Source organism: Spinacia oleracea, chromosome 6 (genome assembly GCF_020520425.1).
Source record: "Spinacia oleracea cultivar Varoflay chromosome 6, BTI_SOV_V1, whole genome shotgun sequence".
Lineage (NCBI taxonomy): Eukaryota > Viridiplantae > Streptophyta > Magnoliopsida > Caryophyllales > Amaranthaceae > Spinacia > Spinacia oleracea.
In genome coordinates this window covers 35169785-35175784 of record NC_079492.1, presented here as the reverse complement: position 1 = coordinate 35175784, position 6000 = coordinate 35169785, and positions in this window count along the sequence as shown.

Genomic DNA, 6000 nt, shown 5'->3' with positions numbered 1-6000 from the left:
GTTGTATAGTGCGGGCATGCGATGACGAGCAAGGGAGCTCGTCGCCCATGCGGTACGATGCAACGAGCAAGGGCCATGGCACACGAGCACAAGGCAGCACGCTGCCCTGTGTCGAGTGTTGTGCGCATGTGGGCGAGTGGGCAAGGGCGAAGGGCAAGGCGCAGGCCAGTGGCAGACGCGTGTGGGCAGCAAGCGTGCTGCGCCACAGCGCGCGCTGCCACGCCCAGCAAGCAAGCAGACGCAAGGCGACGAGCAAGCGGGCGTGCGCAGCGTGGCCTGCAGTGCCGCGTTGCGTGTGGCCTGCAGGCGCGACGAGCGAGCAAGCGCGCGCGCAGCGTGGCCTATAGTGCTGCGTTGCGTCTGGTTGCTTGCGTGTTGCTGTACGAACAATTAAGGGGCGCTAAGCCTCGTGCACTCGATGGGGCTTGGGGCGCAAGCCCAAGTGCCTCGTCGTGTCTCGATTGAGTCGTTTCAAATTTAATTTTGAATTTTAGTTCGGAAATAATTTTAATTAATTTTAAAATTAATAATTTAAATTGTTTTCTCGGATTTTAATTTTGAATATTATAATTATTATAAATTTTATTTATACCAATTATTTTACTAAAATTAAACCTTGAATTAATTAAAATTCGTTTAATTCAACTGAAAAAAGTTAAATTAATGGATTCGATTATAAATTTTATATGAGCTTTAAATTTTAATTAAATTTGCATGTTTCCGGTTAGACTAGAAATACATTTTTATGTTTAAAATTAGTAAAGCATATGAATTAATTGGTTTAAGTGGGAGCAATTTTAGTCATAAACTCTTGATTAGGTCTAGAAATCCTTTAAGGTTAAACAACTTGATTACAATTAATAAGGACTGAATAATTGGTAGATTATTGGTGCCCTTAATTAATTGCTGCAAATATTTATGTGATGCATACAATGTGTTTTCACTAACCAATTATGTGGGCCATTCATGATAATGAATGGGTAAATGGTATATATTATATATGCACTGTTTTGCAGGTTATGAAGTGACTAATATGGCCTAAATAGGATAGAAAATATGGTCTGCGTACCATTAATTTGAATGTATAGCACCAAATTTGTTTTTCAATTCAAATATGGTCTGGGTACCATCAAATAGTTGTAATTAGTTTAATTATAGCTTATCCTATTTGAAGAAAATGGCGCCTCCCACGGTGAAATTCAAGACGGAGTTTCCAATCCATTTTCAACACGGACTTTGAAGTAGAAGCTTCAAGATGAAGTCGGGCCATACTAGATCACATTTATCTTATGCATGCTTTAAGTTATTTATTGCTATTAAATATGTCTTAAATATGCATGAGATCAAAGCTTGGTTATGTTGCATGATTAAGGATTTTAGTTCACTTAAAATCTAACCAACATAGTAAGAGCCTTAAGTTCCAAACTTAAAAATTGAGTTAAAAGGTGCCATGCCAAAATAAACACTTACTTAGATATCCTTTACATCAATCTAGTAATAGTTTTCGCTCAGCGAGGTGTTACTTATTGGTCCTAAAGGGTTATGGTACACAAATAATTGTGAGTACATGTTAGTTTTGGTGAAACTCAACGATATAAGTAAGGAGTCCTTTTATGTCGTGGCAAATTCGATAGGTTTTCCCAATAAGTTCTTAGATGTACATATCAACCAAGAGTAGTTTCTAGACTATTAGCAAAAGGCTTTTGCTTACCTAAAATATTTTAGAATTGAGTCAATCATAATGTGCTTAATTCTTCAATGATTTTAGGGTCTTGGAATCATTTTATTCACACCTGCCGGAACAATAAATTCTAATAAAATGCCAATGACTTGTTTAAATTGCATGATTGCTTTAATTTTCAAGTTATTACTGATGATAAATGTTTAGACTTTGCATGCTTCAATGTATGTTTTAATTATTGTTTATAATTAAATATCTTGCACTGCAGTAAATCATTTTAGAAAGGTAACAGTAAATTTCCTCGATTGGAAATGAATCCAAGAACGATTCACGGAAATGAGAGAAAATGAGCAATTTAAAATGTATGTTTCTTTTAGCGACTTTTATGGTTGTTTTCGAATATCAAAATCGAATGGCGAACCGATTGTTGCTTGTGGATTCAAAAATACAATGTAGTTTTGAGATCATAAAGCATTGAGTTTAAACGCTCAGCTTTACCAGTGGTTAACGACCTAATATCTTCGTCCATTTAATTCTCGAATGAGTCTAGTCCCTAGACATTCGAATGGATCGATGCTTAGAGAACTTTAGAAGCTTCTGGTAAGATCATCTAGTTGAAACAGAATATTCAACATAAATTAAAATGGTAAAGAACCTTGTTGGTGACATTGGACATGTTTAACAAAGTATAAAAGTCAACACTAGAGAATTAAATTCTTAAGGCTATTAGAAAGGGTACAAGAAATAGTAAAACAAGGAACAAATGAAAGGAATTTACGATTCCGTTTCTACCTATAAGTTTATGTATAAAGAGAAGTGACCTAGCAATCAAACTTCCTTGGTATCATATACCGTTTGAGGTTCTTACTTCGATAATAACTCAAACAATGGAAGCTAGGCTACACTAATGGCCTACAAGTGGGAAATGAAGCATGGAAATGCTACATTAGTTGTAGGGTCATCTAGTTTGTTTTAAGTCCTTTCAAAGGCTGGAACTTAATGGCTATTTTGTTCCATAATCAGCATACCTAAATTTCTGTTTTCATACACAGAAAGACTCACATTCAATAAAAACAAAAACAATGTTTGTTTGTTTATTTGAATGAAATGGTCAATTACGGGTTGAGTCAATATGCTTGATTAAAACAAACAACTCTTTAACAATAAAAACTTTACTAGGTTCAAATCAACCCCTTGATTTGAGTTCCACAAATCTTTGGCATTGTTGCTTAGACCATATCAACAAGTTAACATTCAAAAGCTCTATTTTGATGGACTTTTGAAAGTTCATTGATTTCTAGATCAATTCAAGACAAGCTAGTCTTACTTGTTGAAAGTAACAAAAGATATGAATTATTGTTAGAACGCCTAGACGATAGAGTTCAAAGCTAAAGAAAGGTTTTATGACTTTATTATTTCACACAGGTTTGAGTGAATATAGGTTTATTTACTCAATGTGATATAACTTTGAATCTGTTTGGCTAGTTCAAAGATTCAGATGTATAAGTCCCACTTGGCAAGAAATCATAAAGATCTAGGTTAGATCATGTTAATGATTACTTGAGACCAAATATGATCATCAATGATTGTGTAATGTAATTTCACGATCTAGCTCCATAAGATATGGCATATCTAAGTTGGAATGATCGAAATCAATTAGTACTTGATTCGATCAATGATGAATCATAAAGAATTTTCCTATAATTTCTAAAACAAAATGCTCAACTACCACCAAACTAAACCAAATCCGTCAAAGCTATTGAAAAGTATCTTTTCATAATATATCTAAAGAGTTCCTAAACTCAGTGGGAGCTTAGTGTTTGTTATTCAACAAACTAAGGCCCAAAAATAGATATATGTTTCATTGTGATTTATTCAAATGAGACACAAGAGTATTGTTTCTACCACGAATTTTTGAGAACATAATGTTTGTTTGCTCGAAATGATGTCCTTTTGGAGATTCGTTTCCAAAATGACAAGTGGGAGAAAATAGACCTCGAAAGTCTTCGAGTCGAACAACAAACATAAAGGACATTCCGGAGGCTTTTCGAAGTTCTTTAGAAAATCCGAACACGTATTCTTTAAGGACTTTAGAAGTGGCTTTTAAAGAATAGACGTCTCTTAGAAGACTTTACAAGTGCTTCAAGGAGAACAGAATATTCAACGGACTTTTAAGTGGCTATTGATATTCTGTTGTTTGATGTTCTATACCCTTGTAGGCATAGAGTTCAAGTCACTGAAACTATGAGATTCTTCTATTAGATAGTGAAGAAACATGGAGTTCAGGTCACTGAAACTATGCAAATTCTTCTATTAGATAGTGAAGAAACCTACAACTTGCAGTCAAACTATTATCATGTAGATTAATGAGTTTGTGACCTGTAAGAAAGCTATGACGAAATCCAGATTCCCTAAAATTAGTAAATGCTTATACATCAAAGAATTCAGCTGGATTTAGTATCTACTGAAACTAGATAAGCTAAAGTTACATGAATAGAATTCAATTGGGAATTATTCTGCAAAAGAATTTATCATGTATGATATAATATGAGGATCGCCAAAAATGTATCGTATGTCTTTAGGCATGACGAACATATACCAATCTCTATTGATCTAAGTGAAGATCAACTAGATTGAGATCAAGAATACTTATGTTACTTGAAAAGGTACATAGGAATAGTTCTTGATTCAAGGAAATAAGGATATGCTAAATATTGATGCTACACGCATAAACACTGGCAAAGGATCAAGCAAGATTTGAGTTCAAATCAATCTCTTGATTTGAGTTCCACTAACCTTTAGCATTGTTGCTTAGACCATATCAACAAGTTAACATTCATAAGCTCTATTTTGATGGACTTTTGAAAGTTGATTGATTTCTAGATCAATTCAAGACAAGCTAGTCTTACTTGTTGAAAGTAACAAAAGATATGAACTATTGTTAGAACGCCTAGACAATAGAGTTCAAAGCTAAAGAAAGATTTTATGACTTTATTATTTCACATGGATTTGAGTGAATATAGGTTTATTGACTCAAATGTGATATAAGTTGAATCTGTTTGGGTAGTTCCAAGATTCAGAAGTATAAAATCCACTTGGCAAGAAATCATAATGATCTAGGTTAGATCATGTTGATGATTACTTGAGACCAAATATGATCATCAATGATTGTGTGTTGTAATTTCACAATCTAGGTCCATAAGATATGGCATATCTTAGTTGGAATAATCGAAGTCAATTAGTACTTGATTCGATTAATGATGAATCATAAAGACTTTTCCTATAATTTCTAAAACAAAAAGCTCAACTACCACCAAACTAAACCAAATTCGTCAAAGCTATTGAAAAGTAATTTCAGAATAACTTTTTATATCTAGAGAGTTGCTAAACTCAGAGGGAGCTTAGTGTTTGTTATTCAACAAACTAAGGCCCAAGTATAGATATACGTTTCATTGTGATTTATTCAAATGAGACACAAGGGTATTGTTTCTACCACGAATTTTTGAGAACATAATGTTTGTTTGCTCGAAATGATGTCCTTTTGGAGATTCGTTTCCAAAATGACAAGTGGGAGAAAATAGACCTCGAAAGTCTTCGAGGCAAATAACAAACATAAACGGACATTCTGGAGGCTTTTCGAAGTGCTTCAGAAAATCCAAACTTATTCTTTAAAGACTTTAGAAGTGGCTTTAAAGAATAAACATCTCTTAGAAGACTTTACAAGTGCTTCAAGGAGAACAGAATATTCAAAGGACTTTCAAGTGGCTATTGATATTCTATTGTTTGATGTTCTATACCCAAGTAGGCATAGAGTTCAAGTCACTGAAACTATGAGATTCTTCTATTAGATAGTGAAGAAACATGGAGATCAGGTCACTGAAGCTATGCGATTCTTCTATTAGATAGTGAAGAAACCTACAACTTGCAGTCAAACTATTATCATGTAGATTAATGAGTTTGTGACCTGTAAGAAAGCTATGACGAAATCCAGATTCCCTAAAATTAGTAAATGCTTATACATCAAAGAATTCAGCTGGATTTAGTATCTACTGAAACTAGATAAGCTAAAGTTACATGAATAGAATTCAATTGGGAATTATTCTGCAAAAGAATTTATCATGTATGATATAATATGAGGATCGCCAAAAATGTATCGTATGTCTTTAGGCATGACGAACATATACCAATCTCTATTGATCTAAGTGAAGATCAACTAGATTGAGATCAAGAATACTTATGTTACTTGAAAAGGTACATAGGAATAGTTCTTGATTCAAGGAAATAAGGATATGCTAAATATTGATGCTACACGCATAAAC